General features: G+C 46.6%; 1 non-coding gene across 1 annotated transcript; it reads left to right on the top strand.

Moving 5' to 3' along the window:
• Positions 1-9,850: 9,850 nt before the first annotated feature.
• LOC126028310 (U6 spliceosomal RNA) lies at positions 9,851-9,958 on the top strand. The gene has a single exon (XR_007502418.1). It is a non-coding gene; the product is annotated as a U6 spliceosomal RNA (small nuclear RNA).
• Positions 9,959-23,039: the final 13,081 nt, after the last annotated feature.

A 23,039-nucleotide genomic window follows, 5' to 3' on the forward strand; every position in this document is an offset into this window, starting at 1 on the left:
GTCCCCAAAGCTACGCCCTCCCAAATAAAGAAATCAGGGACCATAGGAATTTGACTGCATCCAAACTCTGGGCTTCGGCCCCTACAGGATCTTGTGAGGACCCAGAAGTCCGAAGAAGACACTTAAAACTGACCACATGGGGTCGGAGAGATAGCACAGCGGTAGGGCGTTTGCCTTGCATGCGGCCAGACGAGGAGGTACCCGGTTAGATTCCTGGCATCCCATATGGTTCCCCCAGCCTGCCAGGGGCGATTTCTGAGCACAGAGCCAGGAGTAAACCCTGTGTACCACTGGGTGTAGTCCAGAAACCAATCAATCATTAAATAAACTTAAAAAAAAATAACTGTCCATAGCCTGGGGCGATGCGGGAGGGGACTCCTGGGACCCCAGTGGTGCTAAGGATGGGATAAGGGTTGGAAGTATCTCCTAGGTCTGAGAACGCACACGAGGGTGGGAAGCGCCTGGGTAGGGAAGAAGCGAGCTCTCCATCTGCTGGGGCATTCAAGTCTGGGCTGGGCCCACCACGTTCCTTGGCAGAGAAAGGCAAGGGTGTGCATTTGGAGGAAGAGCCCTCAGAGCACAGGATTTGAGCAGGCTAAAGGTGGAGCAGTTTTGCATGAATGGACCCGGGAAAATCTCTCCCCCAACTCACTGCGCCCCGGCGCCAGCTGTGGAATACTCGTGTCGGCTCCCCTTGGCAATGAGCGAGGGAAAGCGACCCCTCCCTCGCGCCTTTCCTCGCATCCCTTTGTGCTCCCTCCGCAGCACTTAAAATGCAAATGTACTGCGTGATTAGCCGCGGGGTCGCTAATTACCGCGGAAGCCATTCATTACGCTGTCAGCGCGCGTCCTAGCCGGCGGGCTGTGCGCTCCAGCGGCGCTGCAGAGTGGCTGGGGGCCGCGGGGTGGGGTTGGGAGATCGGCGGCTGGGGGCAGCTGGGAGTGAGAGTAAAAAGGTTGGAAATGGGGCAGGAAAGGAAGGGGGACGCGTTGGGAGAAATAACCAGGGCCAGAACGGGATAAGTAGGAAACAAGGAAGGCGGATGGGAATTTGGGGTGCAGGAGAGGGGCGTGGATGAGGCGGTGGACAGGGCGGAGGTAGTGCTAGCAGGTACACCGAAGAGGGTGTTGCTGGAAGAGAAACCAGAATGGTGAATAGGGAGCTGTAATGAATACCTGAAAATAGCTGTAATTAATGCCTGAAAATAGCTAAGGGACCCCAAAGGTTTCAGCTCAGGCACCCGTGGACCATGACGGCTTCTCTAGAATCTGAGTAAACATGTTTATAACAGTTGACTGTTTACAGTGTTTGCGACAATGACAATGATGTGACAATGGCGTGATGTTTCTCAAAAGTCATGCTTTCTTGCCAAGCTAGATGAAAATATTTGGCTCACAGCAGTGTGAGCCCTCCCCAGGCAAGGCTAGCGTGAAGAAGAGATATGCTTATTAGGGAAGATCCCTGGGTAAAAAGGAAGCACCTAGGAGTGAACGTGTGTGTGTGTGTGTGTGTGTGTGTGTGTGTGTGTGTGTGTGAGTGAATGAATGAATAAAAATGACTAATGATGGCAGCCAAGGACTGACCCAACCAGTCATCTGGATTTTACAGAAAAACACCCAAGGGTACTGGGTGCCACGGATGAGAACTTTTTAGTAATTGGGTCACTGTAACGCAGAATAGGATAAAAATGAGGAAGACCCACTTACCAATTTGTTCCCCCTCTCCCAGCCTGCCAGGAGTGATCCCTGATCTCAGAGCCAGGAGTAACTGCTGAGCATCGCTCAATTTGGGGGTGTGTCCCCCCAAAAAAGACTGCTGGTGGTGAAAACGACAGTACAGCAGTAGTTTGGGAGGCGCTTGCTTTGCATGGATTGACTTCAATTTCATTTCTGACACTATATATGGTTCCCTGAACTCCACAAGGGATGAGTACAGAACAATGAATAAGCCCTGAGCCCTGCTGGGTGTGGCTCCAAAACAAACAAACAAACAAACAGAAAAGAAAACAAAAACAGAAACAAACAAACCTACTAAGTTTGAATAGAAATTTGAGTCTTGGAACAGCTTGGGTGACATCACTCTAAAGCCCTTTTAAGGGCAATTGACTTAATGCCCTTTCTTTAGTTTTAAAAAGAGGTTAACAAAGCAACCAGCTCCCTAAAATGGTTGTGAGATGCCCAACAATCTTAGAACTTTGGCTGTCAAGTTCTTAGGAAATGTTGACAAGTGTGTTATTATTCATTTTTGTCTGACCAAAGTCAGTTTTCAAAATCTGGGAGAGGTAAGGGGAAAGAAGTGAGAAGAAGGAAAGGAAGTGAAGAAAGCCTCGAAAATAACACTTTGCCTAATATTGTAGACTAGAGAGTGACTAATTCAGATTCCTGTATCCTCAGAAAAACAGGGTCTGGGCTATGTGGGCTGGAGTCTAGCATCTGTCCCCAACTCCTCCTCCTCCTCCTCCTCCTCCTCTTCTTCTTCTTCTTCTTCTTCTTCTTCTTCTTCTTCTTCTTCTTCTTCTTCTTCTTCTTCTTCCTCCTCCTCCTCCTCTTCCTCCTCCTCTTCCTCCTCCTCCTCCTCCTCCTCCTCCTCCTCCCCCCTCCTCCTCCTCCTCCTCCTCCTCCTCCTCCTTCTTCTTCTTCTTCTTCTTCTTCTTCTTCTTCTTCTTCTTCTTCTTCTTCTTCTTCTTCTTCTTCTTCTTCTTCTTCTTCTTCTTCTTCTTCTGGCTCTGCTCAGAAATCACTCCCGGCAGGCTTGGGGGACAATATGGGGTGTCAGGATTTGAACCACTGCCTGTCCTGAGTGGTAGGCAAATGCCCTACCACTGTACTAACTCTCTGGCCCAGGTGTCATCTTCAATGTTCACTCACCCTAGAGAATTAAGTGCTCCCCAAACCCCCATCTTAGTCCCTTTGTTCTCGGTACAGACTTGGAAAAATATTAGGAATTCCAGGCTGAGGACATAGCTCAGCAGCAAAGTACATGTGTACATGAGAATTCGGCTACATCCCATAAAACAATCAAATAAAAGGTGGTCAGCAATGGATTAAAGATATTTGCTTTACACAAGGTCCATACCCTCCCCATGTGGCTTAAGATCCCTTGAGCACAGCCAGGAGTAATCTTTTTTTTTTTTTTTTTTGGTTTTTGGGTCACACCCGGCAGTGCTCAGGGGTTACTCCTGGCTGTCTGCTCAGAAATAGCTCCTGGCAGGCACGGGGGACCATACGAGACACCGGGATTCGAACCAACCACCTTTGGTCCTGGATTGGCTGCTTGCAAGGCAAACGCCACTGTGCTATCTCTCTGGGCCAGGAGTAATCTTTGAGCACAGAGATAGGAGTAGCCTTTGCTATTCTAGGTATAGTTCAATCACAAGCACTTTATGTTGTTCAGTGAAACAACACTTGAAGCAACCTACTAGCACAGATCCCAGAGTAATCAACAGCACCTGAGCACCATGAACTGAGGTAGAAAATATCCCCCATACACACAAAAAAATAGGAGTCAGGAACTATCAAGAACCACAAGTGGGCCGGAGAGTAGCATGGAGGTAGGGTGTTTGCCTTGCATGAAGAAGGACAGTAGTTCGAATCCCAGCATCCCATATGGTCCCCCGGGCCTGCCAGGAGTTATTTCTGAGTGTAGAGCCAAGAGTAACCTCTGAGTGCTGTCGGACGTGACCCAAAAACAAACAAACGAAAAAGAATCACAAGTACTGGATCTGGTATTCTCACTTGTTTATTGGCTAGTTTAGTCTTTACAATCTTTTTTCCCATCATTATTTCTCAGATGTACTTCAGAGTTTCATTATTATTTCTCAGGCTGAGAAAGATTAGGTCCTTTTTCCCCATTGGCAAAGAGAGAGAAAGAGGTTGGGTAGAGCAGGTTAATTGTTTCTAAGACAACTCCAGGTCCTGGGTCGGAGCTCTGATTCCTGATCAGCCTTGGTCTCCACCTCAGTCCAGCTCATTGCCATGATGATTGCCTTTGTACTGGGGCCAGACAAGATTCTAAAGTCTCAGAGCAGCCAAGCCTGTCTCAGTCCTCCTTCTATACTGGCTCAGGCTCCACAGATGGGGGAAGGGAGGGGGGGCATAATCGCCCTTGAGCAGTGCCATGGGGAGAGCATTAATCTTTGCATGAAATTCAATTTTATGCCAGCAGACCCACAGAGGGGTTGTGTGGGACCTAGACTGGATGCAGAGAGGGGTCTGTTGGACTGGGAAGATAAGACAAAACCAATCACTGGAGTTTCTTCACTCACCCTAGCCACAAGAATTGTGTGCTGCCACTTGTCCCACACCCACTTTCCATACTCCAGTGGGAAGTGCAGAGAAAAATCACTACATGGGCAGAGTGAGAGATCTCAGGAGAGCCCAATTGTAAACTCTGAGATTCCTCCTTAATTTTTTTTGGGGGGGGCCACACCTGGTGATGTTCAGAGTGTTACTCCTGGGCTATGTGCTCAGAAATTGCTACCTGGCTTGGTGGGCCCTATGGGATGTGGAGGGATTGAACCATGGTCTGTCATGGGTCAGCCCATGCAAGGCAAATCCCTACCGCTGCGCCAATTCTCTGCGCACAGAGCTCCTCATTTTTTAAAATATTTTGTTTTGCTTGTTTGTTTTTGGGTCACACCAAGTGGTGTTCAGGGGCTACTCCTGGCTCTACACTCAGAAATTGCCCCCAGCAGGGCTCAGGGGACCATATGGGATGCCGGGATTTGAACCACCGTCCTTCTGTCATGCAAGTAAATGATTTACCTCCATGCTATCTCTCTGGCCCCCTTCACTTTTAAAATCTTTGCATCAACTTTGATCTCTGTTTTGTTTGTTTTGTTTGTTTTTGTGCCACACTCAGCAGTGCTCAAGGATTGTTTCTGGCTCTGCACTCAGGAATCAGTCTTGGTGGGCCTCGGAAGACCATATGGGATGCCAGGAATTGAACCTTGGTTGGGGTCGTATTCAAGGCAAGTGTTCCTCCCCATTGTACTATCACTCTGCTCTCTGATCTCTCTCTTTTTGTGTGGGGGTGTGCACACCTGGTAGTGTTTAGGGCTTATTCAAGGCTCTCACTCCTGGATTAATGCCTGTTGATCTTAGGGGACGATATAGAATGCTGGGAATCTAACCCAGGTTGACCATGTGCAAAGCAAGCCCCTGTACTATCACTTTAGTTGCTGGAAATGATTTTTATTTTGTTTTATTATATTTTTTATTGTTTTTTTGGGGAGGGTCACACCGTGGGTGCTCAGGGGTTACTCCAGGATCTGTGCTCAGTGGTCAGTCCTGCAGTTCTTGGGGGGACCATAGTGGGATGCCTAGGATTGAACCTGGGTTATCAGCATGCAAAGCAAATGCCCTTCCCACTGTGGTATCACTCAGCCTCTTTTATTTTTTTTAAATCAGAATGTTTGAGGAATTTGGGGGATGGGAAGCAATGTATAGGGCTGATAGGGAAGACAGCTGAATTAATTAGTCCTTCCCTATGTGCCAGGACACTGGACTCAGCATTCACATAAACTGCAACCTGCATACCCTCTCTTTGTTGTTTACTGTATCAGGTAGAAGCAAGGTAAGAATATTGAATTCTTGGGGGCCCGGGAGAGATAGCACAAGCGGCGTTTGCCTTGCAAGCAGCCGATCCAGTGACCAAAGGTGGTTGGTTCAAATCCCGGTGTCCCATATGGGTCCCCCGTGCCTTGCCAGGAGCTATTTCTGAGCAGACAGCCAGACCACCAGCCGGGTGTGACCCAAAAACCAAAAAAAAAAAAAAAAAAAAAAAAAAAAGAATAGTGAATTCTTAGTTATATGGTGTGTGCCAGAGATACCACACATTGTGATCCTATCAGGATCTGTCCTGGGTCCTAGGGTTTGAATTCAGGACTCATGCCTACAAGGCAGACTCTCACTAAGCTACATCCCAGTTCTTTGCCAGATTCATTTAGAACTGCAGTGTAATGGTAGCTACCATCCATTTCCATACAACGTGGAGCCACACTTCAAATCAAATGAATCTGGCTCCAGAGTCTTTCTTTTCTCGTGCCCTTGGAGCACCCTGGGGGAGCGGAAAAGAAAGAGTGTATTAAGGCCTTGGTTCTCCCACCTATCCATGCAGATGCTAAGAAAGCCCAGAACCACTCCTGGATGGGCACTATGACAATACTACTTTCTTTCTTCTTCTTTCCTTTCTTTTTTCTTTCTTTCTCTTTCTTTCTTACTTTCTTTCTTTACTTCTTTCTAGTCTTTCTTTTCTTTCTTTTCTTTCTTTCTTCTTTCTTCTTTCTTTCTTTCTTTCTTCTTTCTTTCTTTCTTTCTTTCTTTCTTCTTTTCTTTCTTTTTTCTTCTTTCTTCTTTCTTTCTTTCTTTCTTTCTTTCTTTTCTTTTCTTTCTTTCTCTTCCTTCCTTCCTTCCTCCCTCATTCTTCCTTCCTTCCTCCCTCCTCCCTTCTTCCTTCCTTCCTTCCTCTTCCTTCCTTCCTTCCTTCCTTCCTTCCTTCCTTCCTTCCTTCCTTCCTTTCCTTCCTTCCTTCCTTCCTTCTTCTTCTTTCTCTTTCTTCTTTCTTTCTTTCTTCTTTCTTCTCTTTCTTCTTCTTTCTTCTTTTCTTTCTTTCTTTCTTTCTTTCTTCTCTTTCCTTCTTTCTCTTCCTTCCTCCTCCTCCCTCCCTCCCTCCCTCCCTCCCTCCCTCCCTCTCTCTCTCTCTCTCTCTCTCTCTCTCTCTCTCTTTCTTTCTTTCTTTCTTTCTTTCTTTCTTTTTCTTTCTTTCTTTTCTTTCTTTCTTTCTTCTTTCTTCTTTCTTTCCTTTCTTTCTTCTTTCCTTCTTTCCTTCTTTCCTTCTTTCCTCTTTCTCTTCTTTCCTTCTTTCTTTCTTTCTTTCTTTCTTTTCTTTCTTTCTTTCTTTTCTTTCTTCTTTCTTTTCTTTCTTTTCTTTCTCTTCTTCTTTCTTTCTTTCTTTCGTTCTGTCTTTCTTTATTTCTGTCCTTCCTTCCTTCATTTCTTTCTTTCTTCCCTTTTTACTTCCTTTCTTTTCTTTCTTTTCTTTCTTTCTTTCTTTCTTTCTTTCTTTCTTTCTTTCTTTCTTTCTTTCGTTTTGGGCCACACCCAGTAACACTCAGGGTTACTCCTGGCTATGTGCTCAGAAGTTGCTCCTGGCACCCAGTAACACTCAGGGGTTACTCCTGGCTATGTGCTCAAAGTTGCTCCTGGCTTGGGGGACCATATGGGACACCGGGGGATCGAACCTCGGTCCGTCCAAGGCTAGCGCAGGCAAGGCAGGCCACCTTACCTTAGCGCCACGCCGGCCCCTCTTTCTTCTTTCTTTCTTTCTTTCTTTCTTTCTTTCTTTCTTTCTTTCTTTCTTTCTTTCTTTCTTTCTTTCTTTCTTTCTTTCTTTCTTTCTTTCTTTCTTTCTTTCTTTCTTTCTTTCTTCCTTCCTTCCTTCCTTCCTTCCTTCCTTCCTTCCTCTCCTATGATTTCTAATTTTTCCATTTTCTTCCTTCCTTCCTTCCTTCCTTCCTTCCTTCCTTCCTTCCTTCCTTCCTTCCTTCCTTCCTTCCTTCTTTCTTTCTTTCTTTCTTTCTTTCTCTTCCTTGCTTCCTTCCTTCCTTCCTTCCTTCGTTTTTGGGTCACACTCAGCAGCACTCAGGGTTTACTCCTGGCTCTCCAGAAATTGCTCCTGGCAGGCTTGGGGGACCATCGTCCTTTTGCATGCAAGGTAAACACCCTATCTCCATGCTCTTTCTGGCCCCAATACTGCTCTTTCTCCTCCAGCTCTGACAAGGGCAGAATGAGGGCATTTGGCCTATGCCTTTCCATAATTATGACTGTCCTTCAAGAGTACACTGACTTTTTCTTTGAACAGAAACAATGCTTGTCCATCTGACATTCTAAAGCAGCTCCCAATGGGTGTTAAGAATATGAACTCTGGGGGGCCCAGAGAGATAGCACAGCGGTGTTTGCCTTGCAAGCAGCCAATCCAGGACCAAAGGTGGTTGGTTCGAATCCCGGTGTCCCATATGGTCCCCCGTGCCTGCCAGGAGCGATTTCTGAGCAGACAGCCAGGAGTAACCCCTGAGCACCGCCAGGTGTGGCCCCAAAACAAAAACAAAAACAAAAAACAAAAACAAAATAAAAGAATATGAACTCTGGGGCCCGGAGAGATAGCACAGTGGCATTTGCCTTGCAAGCAGCCAATCCAGGACCAAAGGTGGTTGGTTCAAATCCCGGTGTCCCATATGGTCCCCTGTGCCTGCCAGGAGCTGTTTCTGAGCAGACAGCCAGGAGTAACCCCTGAGCACCATCGGGTGTGCTCCCCCCCCAAAAAAAGAATATGAACTCTGGGGCCAGAGAGATAGCATGCAGGTAACGCGTTTGCCTTTTATGCAGAAGAATGGTGGTTCGAATCTGGGCATCCCATATGGTCCCCTGTGCCTGCCAGGGCAATTTCTGAGCATAGAGCCAGGAGTAACCCCTGAGTGCTGCCAGGTGTGACCCAAAAACCAAAAAAAGAAAAAAAAAAAAAAGAATATGAAGTCTGGGGCCGGAGAGATAGCACAGCTGTAGGCCCTTGCACACAGCCGATCCCATATGATCCATATGATCCCCAGTGCCTTCCAGGAGCAATTTCTGAGCACAGAGCCATCAGTTACCCCTGAGCGCATACACGCACGCATGCACACACACACACACACACACACACACACACACACACACACACACACATAACTCTTATGCCAGAGCCATTATACAGTGTAAAGAGCACTTGCTTTACAGACAGCCAACAGAACTAGGCTCGATATTCAGCACCCCATATGACCTCCTGAGCCCATCAAGAGTAATTTCAGAATGCAGAACCAGGAGTAGTCCCCATCCAAAAAACAACAACAACAACAACAACAACCAACAACAAACTCTTGGAGCTAGAGATTTAGTCAGTAGGGGAAGGAGCTAGCATTGCAAGCATATTATCTGAGTTTGATCCCCTGAACTCTATATGGTTTCCCTCCCCAAGTACCCACTTTGAGTGATTCCTGAGCACACAGAAGCAAGAGTAAAAATTCGTAAGCATTACTAGGAGTCGTGGGGATCCCTGGAATCCCATATAGTCCCCCTGAGAACTGGTCCGGAGTTTTCTGAGTTAAGAGCCAGGAATAACCCCCTGAGCAACAGGGGAAGGAAGGAAGGAAGGAAGGAAGGAAGGAAGATAGGAAAGGAAGGAAGGAAGGAATGGAAAGGAAGAGAAGGAAAGAGAGGGAGGAAAGGAGGGAGGAAGGGAGGGGAGGGAGGGAGGGAGGGAGGGAGGGAGGGAGGGAGGGAAAAATATGAACCCAGGGCTGGAAAGATTTTATTTTATTGTTAAATTTTATTCATGATTTTTTTTTTTTTTTTTTGGTTTTTGGGTCACACCCGGCAGCTCTCAGGGGTTACTACTGGCTCTATGCTCAGAAATCGCCCCTGGCAGGCTCGGGGGACCATATGGGATGTCGGGATACGAACCACCATCCTTCTGCATGAAAGGCAAACGCCTTACCTCCATGCCCCCATGATGTTTATTTATTTTTTTTGGGGGGGGGTCACACCTGGTGGCACTCAGGGGTTACTCCTGTCTTTGTATTCAGAAATTGCTCCTGGCAGGCTCAGGAGACCATATGGATGCTGAGGATTGAACCAGGGTTCATCCTGGGTTGGCCACTTGCAAGGCAAATACTCTACCACTGTGCTATCTCTCTGGCCCCTGGCTGACTCAGTTTCAACCTCTGCCACCCCTGATCCCTGCCAATAGTGACCTCTGAGCACAGAATCAGAAATGATGTATGACACAAACAACCAAAAAGAAAAAATAATAGAAGAAGTGCTTTGCTTTCGGCCGCACATATACTAAAATTGGAATGATACAGAGAAGATTAGCATGGCCCGTGCAAGGATGATAGCGCAAATTCGTGAAGTGTTCCATATTTAAAAAAAAATAATAGAAGAAGAAGAAGGAGGAGGAGAAGGAGGAGGAGGAAGAGAAGTGTGGCAGGAGCAATGGTACAAATGGGAAAGTATTTGCCTTGCATGGGGCTAACCGAATTTTGATCCCCCAAATCCCATATGGTTCGCTGAGCATTGCCAGAATTAATTCATGAGTGTAGAGTTAGGAGTAATACCTGAGCATAGCCAGGTGTAGCTACCTCTCACCCCCAATAACTTAAAAAGAAAGGAAGCATGAACTCTGGAACTCAGAGGTCCTGGTATCAGCTCTGCCATTGCTTGCTGTGCTCTTACTCTGGGCCTTAGTTTTCTTCCCTATACTACAGAAATGATGAGGATGGTATTTACTTGTGAGGATACCTCAGTTTCTCACCTTGTCCCTCCATGGAAACACTCCTAGTTTTGCAAAGATAGACCCAATTCATGGTCCCAACATCTCCTCAGAGCAGGAAGCTTGCAAGGCAGAGCTAGTCTGGGGTCCAGCATCAGCCTTCATTGGAGCATTGAGCCTCCACCAGGGCCCAGCTGTCTGCTGACAGGCAGGCCGGCCAAGCAGTTTTATAGCGGTTTTACTTTGCTTGTGTGTGATTTACCATTTTCCGCTTCATTTCCGTGGGGAGTGGCTGTGTCAGCTCTTCTGAATTGTTATATTTATAGAGCCCCTCTCCCATCACTTCCTGCTGGCGTCAGCCTTGTGATCAACAATGGAATTTTAGCCGCAGAGGCCGTAGAGTTTGAAACCTTGGGAAGGAATCTAGAAATAATTTCTTTTTGTCTGGATCCGTAGTCACCCTATGCTCACTTCCTTAAAGGTCATGTAGGGAAGGTTAAATGAATTGGGGAGGAGAGATAGTACAGTGGGTAGGTAGCTCTTGCGACCTCATACATGACTGACCCATGTTTGATCCCAAGCACTGAACAGGGATCTCTGAACACTGTTGGGTCCATTGAAAGAGAGCCAAGAGCAAGCTCTGAACACCTCCAGGTGTGGCCTCAAAACCAAAAACAAAACCTTGGTTACCCTAATCCAGTGCTTCTCAATTATTTTCTGTCATGCCCCCCTAGGAAGAAGGAAACATTTTTTGAACCCCCTGCACGACTGTAAATAGTATCTTTATTAAAAAAACGTTAACCTGCAAAACAAAAATATATAAAATAATTTGAGCTGATTTTTTTTTTTTTTTTGGTTTTTGGGCCACACCCGGTAATGCTCAGGGGTTACTCCTGGCTATGTGCTCAGAAGTTGCTCCTGGCTTGGGGGACCATATGGGACACCAGGGGATCGAACGCGGTCCGTCCAAGGCTAGCGCAGGCAAGGCAGGCACCTTACCTTTAGCGCCACCGCCAGGCCCCCGAGCTGATTTTTTTTTTTATCAGAGGAGATGTCTGGATTATTGGCTACAATGAGTACGTTTTGCAATGCATAGCTTTCGAAGTGGGGTTTGAAGCGGGACACAGCAACTCTCAGCTCCAGAGACATAAAGAGACATAAACATGGGGCTTAGCTTGTTAGGACAGTGTTTGCTGAGGTCAAACGCATGCCCCACCAGGGTGCCCCACTATTTGAGAACCACTGCCCTAGCCCTTAGCCATAGCTCACTGGAGCATTGACGAACTGAGCTGGATAAATTTGGGTTCCTTCCAATTCAGGGTTGGTCATGAGGGTTCATTGTTGCCTCCAGATATTCAAGTATATACCCATATTTTTTATGTGGGGAGGACATGCCTAGCTGTGCTCAGGGTAACTTATGGCCCTGCAGTCAGAAATTACTCCTGGTAGTGCTTAGGGAACCAATATGGGATGCTGAGGATTGAATGCAGGTTAGTTGTATGCCTTACCCGCTGTACTATCTCTTTGGCTCCATTCATCTCTTTTTATTTAAACTTAAAATTGCTTATTTAAGACACTGTGGTTTGCAGAATTGTTCATAATACAGTTATTTCTGGTATTCAATATTCCAACAGCAAGTTTCCCAACCTCCCTGAAGCCTGCCCCTAGGCAGGTATGAATAATTATCTTAATATTGCTTGTCTAACTAAATGGTAAGGAATTATAAAAAAACATAATTAAGAGAAAATTTGTGAAAATTGTCTTATCTTGCAATGGGATCTAAAGGTCTACTAAGCTATTTATTGCTAGTTGAGTGCTTTGTTTGTTGAGCTTCTGTGGTTTCTATAAAAATTTCACATCTAAAGTGGTGTATTCCTGAGAAATAAAAATTTAAATTATGGGGGTGTTTCACAGTTCACGATTTTGAAGATCTTGGAGCTGGATTGATGAGCTCATATGACCACAGTGGTGGCTTTTAGAGACCCTTAGAAGGGCCCTGTGTGATCAGCTTGGAAGCCTATATGTCCATGAGTTTTTCCTGCTAGATGGGCCTCTCTTTCCAGAGTTACATGGGTCTATGGTGTTGGCAGCTTAGGAAGATATGGCAGAAGGCTCTATTTTGTGGGTGTAGCTGCAGGGGCTTATAAAAGTACAGAGATGCGTGAGAAGGTCCAGCCTTGCTCCGAACCATAGCTACAAAACAGGGATACCTTGAGTGTTTGGTCTCTAGGAATCTCTGCAGAGATGAGTGGAGAAGTGGTGAAGCTGGGGTATTGCCCTAAATAGAGGTAGTTGTAGGGCGGGTCTGTGTGTGCCTCCTTCAGGGCTTATCCCCCAGGACTTCCTCACCTCCATCAGAAGGGCCCCAGTGTGATCACCTTGGGGGGTGGGGTTGGATCACACCCGATTGTGCTCAAGGGTTACTCCTGGCTCTATGCTCAAAAATTGCTCCTGGGGCCCGGAGAGATAGCACAGTGGCATTTGCCTTGCAAGCAGCCGATCCAGGACCAAAGGTGGTTGGTTCGAATCCCGGTGTCCCATATGGTCCCCCGTGCCTGCCAGGAGCTATTTCTGAGCAGACAGCCAGGAGAAACCCCTGAGTGTTGTGTATGTAAATATTTTAGGGGATTAGTATGTTGCTGACCCTAACCTGATTGGTGATTGTGCCCTACCCTAGGGTGTGACCTGGCATTCTGTCCCCACCCAAGGGTAGTACCTGATTCTGCTTCCACCATTGGTTGGTATCTGATCCCACCATTGGGTGGTACATGATTCTGGGGGATAAAAACAAGGGTCTGTGGAAGGCTCGAGGCTTTTTTGCTGGAACTGAGGCTGAGTCTTTGGACTTCAGTCTTGTCCACCGAATAAAGCTAATATTTCCACAAGCCTGACTGTCTGCGAGCTGTTTACCCGCCATTTCACCTCAGAACCGTCAGCTAGACAGGGTGGCAGACGCGTGCTCCGAACTGGAAAAGAAAGGCCTCATCCTCCATCCCTCCATCAGTCAACCTCTTCGGGGCTGACTTGCAACACCTGAGCAACGCCGGGTGTGGCCAAAAACCAAAAAAAAAAAAAAATTGCTCCTGGTAGGCTCAGGGGACCATATGGGATGCCGGAATTTGAACCACCATCTCCTTTGTTGGCCGTGTGCAAGGCAAATATTCTAGCACTATGTTACATTTCCAGCTCCTACCCTATCTCTTTTTTGTTTTGTTTTGTTTGGGGGCCACACTGGGCAGCACTCAAGGGCTACTCCTGACTCTGCACTCAAAAATCACTCCTGGCAGTCTCACACTATATGGGATGTTGAGGATGGAACCTGGGTCAGTCACATAAAAGGCAAACACCCTGCCTACTGTGCTATTCACAAGGGCCCCATCTACCTCAACTCTTTTTTTGGGGGGGGGGGATTTTTGGGTCACATCCGGTGGCGCTCAGGGGTTACTCCTGGCTCTATGCTCAGAAATCGCTACTGGCAGGCTCGGGGGACCATATGGGATGCCGGGATTCGAACCACCAATCTTCTGCATGCAAGGCAAACGCCTTACCTCCATGCTATCTCTCCAGCCCCTACCCCAACTCTTTAAAAGATTTTGTTTATTTGTTTTTGAGCCACATCTGCTTACTCAGTGGTTTCTCCTGGTTTAGACTCAGGGATCACTCTTGATAGGTTCAGGGAATCATATGAGGTGCTGGGGATTAAACCCAGATTGGTGGAGTGCTGGGCAAATGCCCTACCCACTATCATGTCGCTTTGGCTTTTCTTCCCTTGTTGTAAGCAAAAGATGAAGACAATCAAGTGTGCCAGCATTTAGTATTCTACAGTAAATCACAAGATGCCTTGTATGCCTGTCCCAGAAGACATGTTTGATACATTTCCACCAGGGAAAAGAACGTGATTAGTTTGCAGATTCCTGGAAGAATGCTGTCTGCCCAGAAATTAAGCACACTTGCTGATTAATGACAGCCCCTGGAAGCTGTCTTGAGACCTATAATAGAGTTATGATTGGGTGTCCCAGTCAGTGAGCAATCTGGGGAAAGCCATAGGCATGGGCAGGTAGAGCTCTGCCCTCTCTGTTCTTTGTCCTGTGTCATCTTGGGGCCACAGTACTGGAGGCTGGGATAGGAGCATGGGGATCAAACCCAGGGCTAGGTCCTATTCTCACCTTTCCTGTAGGTCCAGTGTTTTACCAAAACAAACAAACAAACTCAAATTCTTTTCTGTCTATGACAAGTTGTGCATGTGTATGGGTTGTTTGTTTTGGGCCACACTTGGTGATCCTCAGGCTTTGCTCCTGGCTCTGTGCTCAGGGATTATTCCTGGTGGGGCTTGGGGGAACCATATGAAGTACCAGGGATCAAACCTGGGTCAGTTGGATGCAAGGCAAGTAAGTACTTTACCCACTGTACTACCTCTCTGTCCCCCAAGTTTAAGATTTTTAAATGTCAACTATGACTTAGTGACTGAAAATGATAATGAACTGGAGAGACCTCAGGGCTGAGTACATGCTTTTTTAGGTTGGAGGCCTGGGTTTGATCCCTAATCGCATGGTTTCCCCGAACCACAAAGAACAACTTCTGATCACACAGCCAGAAGTAAGCCCTGAACACCACTAGGTGTGGATTCAAACCCCCAAATAAATAAATAAATGAAAATAGAAGATGACCATCAGAATGACAATTTGTTTTGTTTTGTTTGTTTGTTTTGGGTCACACCCGGGAATGCTCAGGGTTTACTTCTGGCTCTATGCTCAGAAATTGTTCCTGGCAGGCTCGGGAGACCATATAGGATGCCAGGATTTGAACCACTATCCTTCTGTATGCAAGGCAAATGCCTTACCTCCATGCTATCTCTCCGGTCCTAGAATGATTTTTTTTTTTTTTTGGTTTTTGGGCCACACCCCGAGGTGCTCAGGGAATACTCCTGGCTATCTGCTCAGAAATAGCTCCTGGCAGGCATGGGGGACCATATGGGACACCGGGATTCAAACCAACCACCTTTGGTCCTGGATCGGCTGCTTGCAAGGCAAACACCACTGTGCTATCTCTCCGGGCCCCAATGATTTTTTTTTAATTTGAAGTGCCAAGGGACCAAATCCAGAGCCTCACACATGCAGGGAAAAGCTTTACTTCTGAGTTAACACTCTAGGCACCTGAGGTATGATTTCTATGGTCTGATAGCCCAGCTGAGCTGTTCTTTTGCACATGATCTTAGCTGGGGTAGCTTGGAAACCTTTTGCTAGAAGTTTGACTGAGACAAACTGTACCCAATGCCTCTGTGTTGTTGTTGGAAAAACTGGGAATACTGGCTAGGCTTTCTTCTTGGTGTCATAAGGCCAAGCTGATTCTTGGGTGACTTGATCCCTTAAGGATGAGGGGGTAGGGGCCAGAGAGATATCATGGAGGTAAGGCTTTTGTCTTTCATGCAGAAGGTCATTGGTTTGAATCCCGGCATCCCATATGGTTCCCCGAGCCTGCCAGGAGCAGTTTCTGAGCATAGAGCCAGGAGTAACCCCTGAGCACTGCCAGGTATGACCCAAAGAAAAAAATAGGATGAGGGGGTGGGCGCTGGAGAGATAGCACAGAAGCAGGGCATTTTCCTTGCAAGCTGCTGACTTGGGACAGACCTGGATTCGATTCCTGGCATCCCAGATAATAGGGTCTGAGCCTGCTGGGAGCGATTTCTGAGTGCAGAGCTAGAAGTAACCCCTGAGCATCACTGGGTGTGGACCCAAAACAAACAATCAAAAAACAACAACAGCAATAAGATGAAGATGAGAATGGGAGCAGCAAGATCACATAGACCTAGAAGTCACAAAAGGGAGTTTATCCAGCTAGCTGAGGTCCAAATCTCATCCAACCAGTGGAGTATTAACAAGAACCCAAAATCAAATCTCCAACTGTGGGGGTAGAATTTGGTCACACTGCTAAGTGTGACCCAAAAACGGGGGGAAAAAAAAAGTAACAGTTAATGGAAAAGGCCTTTTAGCAATAACTTGTTACACTTTTTGTTTGTTTGTTTTTTGGTTTTTGAGTCCCACCTGGCAGTGCTCAGGGGTTACTCCTGGCTCTCCACTCAGAAATCGCTCCTGGCAGGCTCTGGGGACTATATGTGATACCGGGATTCGAACCACTTTCCTTCTGCATGCAAGGCAAATGCCTTACCTCCATGCCATCTCTCCAGCCCACTTGTTACACTTTTGCTGAACTATTGCTCAAGTTAAACTTTTGCTGAACTCTTGCTAAAGTTCTGCTACTATTTGTCCAACCCCCCCACCCCATCACAAGATGTGTGATATACCAACAGAATGTTCCTGACACAGGATGGTTCCCCTCTATCATAAGATGTATGATGTGTCAACAGAATATTCCTCACACAAGGTGTTCCCACCCCAATCGGCTGACCACAGAATAAGCAACCCGGGTCAACTAAGTCAGAAGAATGCAATAACAAAGTTGCTTCACAGCTCCCCCTGAACCCTGAGCCGTCTTAGAGAAGAAAGTACAAGTGAATTCTTCATTGATTGGACATTGCCTACCCCTCAGTCCCTATGGTTCCCTACCCTATAAAAACCCTCTGTTTTTTGGGGGCTCCCGTCCTCTGTCTGTTGACAGACCCGAAGCCCTGACTAGTCAGTCAATAAATCTGCCCTTGCTAATTGCATTATTGGAGTTGTTGTGGTCTCTAATTGAGTTGGTGGACCGTCATGAACTCTTTCACAACCAGTTTATATAGGGTTTTTTTGTTTTGTTTTTTTGGTTTTTGGGTCACACCCGGCGGTGCTCAGGGGTTACTCCTGGCTGTCTGCTCAGAAATAGCTCCTGGCAGGCACAGGGGACCATATGGGACACCGGGATTCGAACCAACCACCTTTGGTCCTGGATCGGCTGCTTGCAAGGCAAACACAGCTATGCTATCTCTCCGGGCCCTATACAGGGTTTTATAAGCTTCAACAATTCAAGCATTTCATTGGTTAATACAAACAGTTCACGCTTCACCACACACATGATTGGCCTATATCTATTTGCACACAAATCACATCATTTTATGGAAAAGATGTCTCAACTTATTTCTGACTCAACTTTGGTTGTCAAGGGGGCCTAATCTGGTGGAACATTCCAGACCCATCTAGTTCCTCTCAGGGGTCCTCAAACTTTTTAAACAGGGGCCAGTTCACTGTCCCTCAGACCATTGGAGGGTCTGACTATAGTAAAAACAAAACTTATGAACGAATTCTTATGCACACTGCATATATCTTATTTTGCAATGAAGAAACAAAACAGATACAAATACAAAATGTGGCCTGCGGGCCATAGTTTGAGGACCACTGCACGTCTATCTCAATAGAACAGGGAGGGTCCTGACATTCCTGAATTCCCTGAGAGCAGGGGTTTGCAACCTGCCGCTCCAGAGCTACATGCGGCTTTGTTGAAGCTTTGCCGTGGCTCTGGCTCTGAAGGCAGGGCCGATAGCAGAGGTTCGGGGAGTGGTATCACTTAAAAAAAATTTTTTTTTTTTTTTGGTTTTTGGGTCACACCTGGCAGCGCTCAGGGGTTCCTCCTGGCTCTACGCTCAGAAATCGCTCCTGGCAGGCTCGGGGGACCATATGGGATGCCGGGATTTAAACCACCATCCTTCTGCATGCAAGGACGCCCTACCTCTATGACATTTCTCCAGCCCCAACTTAAATATTTTAATTGGCTATTAATTTGCACAAATATATGTTTTACATTATTAAGTGAAAGGGTTTTTTTTCCCTTCAGATCGACAGCTAACTGCATGATCCTGTATATAGCATTAAAATAAGAAACAATGTATGCAGTGCTATATTTCTTTTAAATGTCTCAATGGTTTTGCAGCTCCCAGGTTTTTCCCCTTGGTTGGGGTTCATGGCTCCAGGTTTTTTCCCCCTTCGGAAATGAATCCAAGTGGCTCTTTATGTCTTAGAGATTGCCGACCCCTGCCTTGGGGAATACATTCTGTGGTTTTATCTCAGAACTGCCTTCACCCGCCAATGTGAAGGGGGTAGAATGGAAAAGCACTGTGAGCCTAGATTCTGGCCTACTGTGAAAAAGGCTTTACTGGGGCTTGTGACCACCTGGGTCCTAGGCTCAGGGGGTTTTGGTTCTCACAATGATTGCCTTGCACACAGCCGACCTGGGTTCAATCCCGGGCCTCCCCTAAGGTCTCCCAAGCCTGCCAGGAGCAATTTCTGAGTACAGAGCTAGGAGTAACCCCTGAGTGTCACCGGATGTGGCCCAAAAACCAACCAACCAAAAAAGAAAAAACCCTCACGTTTTTAAAATGTGCATACCTGAGATCAGAGTGAGAGTATAGTGGGTACAGTGTTTGTCTGGCAGGTTGCCAACCTGGGTTTATTCTCCATTATCTATCTGGTCCCCTGAATTCCACCAGGAATGATTCCTGAGTGCAGATTCAGGAGTAAGCCCTGAACACTGCCGAGAGTGGCCAGAGTGATAGTACAGCAAGTAGGGCCCTTGCCTTACATGTATTTGACCTGGATTCAATCCCTGGCACTTCAAATGTTTGGTCCCCTTAGCCAGCCAGGAGTGAATTCTGAGTGCAGAGCTCTGAGCACTGCCAGGTGTGGCCCCAAAATAAAAACAAACACCCTTGAACTGATGAGATAAATAATTCAATGGGCTGAGCATGTGCTTTATATGTAGAAGGCCTTACTCAATACCCACTACCATGTTGTCTCCTGAGCCTGGTTTCTCTAATATTGAGCACCACTAAGGGCAATCCCTGAGCACCAATGTAGCCCAAAACCAAAATCAACCAACAACCAAACAAGAACTCATATTCAGGGCCCGAACTGTAGCATAGTGGTAGGGTGTTTGCCTTACATGAGGCCAATATAGGACAGACTCCGGTTTGATTCCTGGCATCCCATACGGTCCCCTGAGCCTGCCAGAAGCAATTTCTGAGTACAGAGCCAGAGGTAACCCCTGAGCACTTCCAGGTATGACCACAAAACCAAAAAACAACAGACAAACAAGACACAAATCCTGGGGCCAGAGCAATAACATGGCTGGTAGGGCATTTGCCTTGCATGGGGCCAAACCCAGTTTCTATCCCTGTGGCATTCCATATGGTTGTCCAAGTCTGACAAGAATAACCCCTAAGTACCACCAGATGTGTCTACAAAACAAAACATACATATATAGCTCAAAGGGTTGGAATGCCTCCTTTGGGAGACTCTAAAGTCAGTTTTGGGGTGGCCTTGATGTCCCTGGTACTTCCAAGCCTGACTAATACTCTAAGATCAGCCAAGCACCAAGCTGTCAGGCCCATACCACTGGGCTGAGGGTTTCTGGGAATGGGCCCCTGTGGGGAAACAGGGAAGTACACCCAGGGGTGCTCAGGGGTTACTCTTGACTCTGCACTCAGAAATCACTCCTGGCAGGCTCTCAGGACCATGTGGGATGCCAGAAATCGAACCCGGGTTCATTCACTTGCAAGACAAATGCTTTACCACTGTACTATTTTTCTGGCCCCAACTATGGACAGTTTTATAGGCAATAAAGATGGAAGTAGTAGGCAAGGAGAACCTTGCTTTCTCTGTTGTTTATATGGCCTCTACTATTGTGGAAGACAAATGCCAGGGATTGAAGTGGAAGCCTAATGCCCCAATTAATCCCAGGGGATTGGGAGGATGCAGGTCTGGAAGCAAACACCAACACAGGAAACAATTCACACACAATTTAGAAGATAAAAAAGGTTCAGGAACTTTTGCACACAAGCCTTCTGCACCTAGTACTAATATGCCAGCAAACAGATAGCTCAGTAGTGGAAAGCTGAAACTGCCAGTTGTTTTTCCTTGAGACCTGGGGTCTTTAGTGGGGAAGTGAAAGACCACTCCCTGGGGTGGAAAACAGGTAGGGTAAGAGACCAATCCAAAAGATGCTTCCATCCAAAGGTGCTTCTTTCCAATGAGTGACAAGCACCAACAAAAAGAATTATACTGTGTCACCCTGTTCAAGCAGCCAGGCTTCTGAAGATATCAGCTTTATTCCGTGGATAAGGCTGATGCCAAAAGCCCCAGAATCCACCCCAGAAAAAAAGTTCCTGCCTTCCACAGACCCTTGCTTTTATCCCTCATAATCAGGTACCACCTTAGCCTTTGTTCTATAACTCCGGCCTCTGAATGAGTCTTACTTTGGAAAGCTTCTTCCAGATGCAGAGGCTTCAGTTTCTATTAGCTACTGCCCAGAAGTTATCCGAGGAGTAGTGTCTATAGCAGGACTCATTATGCTAACCAGATTCTGTGTGTCAAGGATTCAGAAGCAGAAGACTGAAATGAATGGAAAAACCACCTCATTTGCTTGTCATTTGGTTTTTTGCTAGGCGCCAGCTGAAAGACTTATCAGCCTTTTTCTGTGGTCTTTCTGCTTCAATTAGTTTGGGTTTCCTCACAGCCTGGTGACTGGATTCCAAGGTTATCCAAGGACAGAGGAAGATCTGGGCTTAAGCCACATTGCTTCTTATTACTCAGCTTTGGGTGTCACTTCTGCCGCCACCATTCTGCATACCATGGAAGTTGTTGGGGCCTTCTTTCTGGAGAAAGGAAGTATTTTGTTGCTCTGTTGTTGTTTGTGTCACAGTGGTCACATTGGAGATGTTCAGGAGATGTCACTCCTGGCTCTGCACTCAAAAATTGCCCCTGCAGGGGTTGGAGAGAGGGCACATAGGTAGGGCATTTGCCTTTCAAGCAGCTGATCCAGGACAGATGGTAGTTCGAATCCTGGCATCCCATTTGGTTCCCTGTGCCTGCCAGGAGAGATTTCTGAGTGTAGAGCCAGGAGTAACCCCTGAACACCATAGGGTGTGACCCAAAAAAAACCAAGCAAACAAAAAAAGAAATCACCCCTGGCAGGCTTGGAGAACCATATGGAAAATAGGAATCCAACCCAAATCCGTCTTGAGCAAAGCAAACACTACCTACCACTATGTGCCCTGCTTCTTAATACTGCGCAAGATAGCTGTCACTCTGTATTTGTCTGTCTTCTTCGACTGAACTCAACATGAATGATGGACTTCTATAAGTGTAAAACTCAGCAACCTTGGGGCCAGGGAGATAGTATAAGGGTTAAGGTACTTGCCTCACATGCTTGTAGGGTTTGTGCTCTGGTATTGAACCTTTCCCCTCTTTCTTGATGTGGGAAGAGGAATTTTGCAATGAAATATATATTTTTATTAATTAATTAATTAATTAATTTTGGTTTTTGGGTCACACCTGGCAGTGCTCAGGGGTTATTCCTGGCTATGCTCAGAAATCACCCCTGGCAGGCACAGGGGACTATATGGGATGCCGGGATTCGAACCACCGTCCTTCTGCATTCAAGGCAAACGCCTTACCTCTATGCTATCTCTCTGGCCCCGGAATATATATTTTATAATAATACTAAGTTAAAATAATATTTGACTTTTTCAATTTTGCTAAATCATGTAAATATAAAGTATAATTTCCCAAAGAATGCATGTATCTTTTTTTTGTTTTGGTTTTTGTTTTGGGTCACACCCAGCAGAGCTCAGGGGTTACTCCTGGCTCTACATTCAGAAATCGCTTCTGGCAGGCTCAGGGGACCATATGGGATACCGGGATTTGAACCACTGTCGTTCTGCATGCAAGGCAAACGCCCTACCTCCATGCTATCTCTCCAACCCCAATTTACTCATCTCATAAGAGAAAATCCTGAATGCAAAGCCAGGAGTAATTCCTGATCACCACTGGGTGTTGCCTCAAAAAATAAGACAAGGGCCCGGAGAGATAGCACAGCGGCGTTTGCCTTGCAAGCAGCCAATCCAGGACCAAAGGTGGTTGGTTTGAATTCCGGTGTCCCATATGGTCCCCCGTGCCTGCCAGGAGCTATTTCTGAGCAGACAGCCAGGAGTAACCCCTGAGCACCGCCGGGTGTGACCCAAAAACCAAAAAAAAAAAAAAAAAAAGACAAAAGAAAATCAGACACAGAAGATGTAGTAATAGTGCAATGGGTAGGATGATTGCCATGCACTTGGCCAACCTGGGTTGGTCCCTTGGCACCCTATATGGTCCCCAGAGACTGCTAGGAGTAAGCACAGATTTAGGAGTAGGGAACTTGCCTTACACACAGCTGAGCACAGTCAGTTGTGGCCCCCAAACAAACAGATATGAAGCCAAATTATTTTTCTGTTTGTTCGTCTTGGGTTTTTTTTTTTTGGGGGGGGGACACCCATTGACACTCAGGGGTTACTCCTGGCTATGTACTCTGAAGTAGTTCCTGGCTTGGGGGGACCATATGGGACACCGGGGGATCGGGATCAAACTGTGGTCTGTCCTAGGCTAGCGCTCGCAAGGCAGATGCCTTACCTCTAGTGCCACCGCTCCTGTTTGTTTTTATTTTGAGGCCACACTCAGTGATGCTCACGGGTTATTCCTGGCTCTGTATTCAGGAATCACTCCTGGCGATGAACTCTGGGACACTGGAGATTAAACCTAGGTTGGCGGTGTGCAAGACAAACACTCTACTTATTGTACATTTGCTCGAACCCTGTCAAGTTGTTTTCTTTTAATTCAGACATGAAAGAGTCCAGCAGAATTGGAAACCTAGCTGCTCTTCTCAGCACTTCTTGTGTGCGCTTGTTTTGAGAAGCATAATTATTTTAAATAAAAATGCTTCTTATGGGGGCCAGTGCAGTGGCGCTAGAGGTAAGGTGTCTGCCTTGCCAGAGTTA

Source organism: Suncus etruscus, chromosome 1, assembly GCF_024139225.1.
Source record: "Suncus etruscus isolate mSunEtr1 chromosome 1, mSunEtr1.pri.cur, whole genome shotgun sequence".
Classification (NCBI taxonomy): Eukaryota; Metazoa; Chordata; class Mammalia; order Eulipotyphla; family Soricidae; genus Suncus; species Suncus etruscus.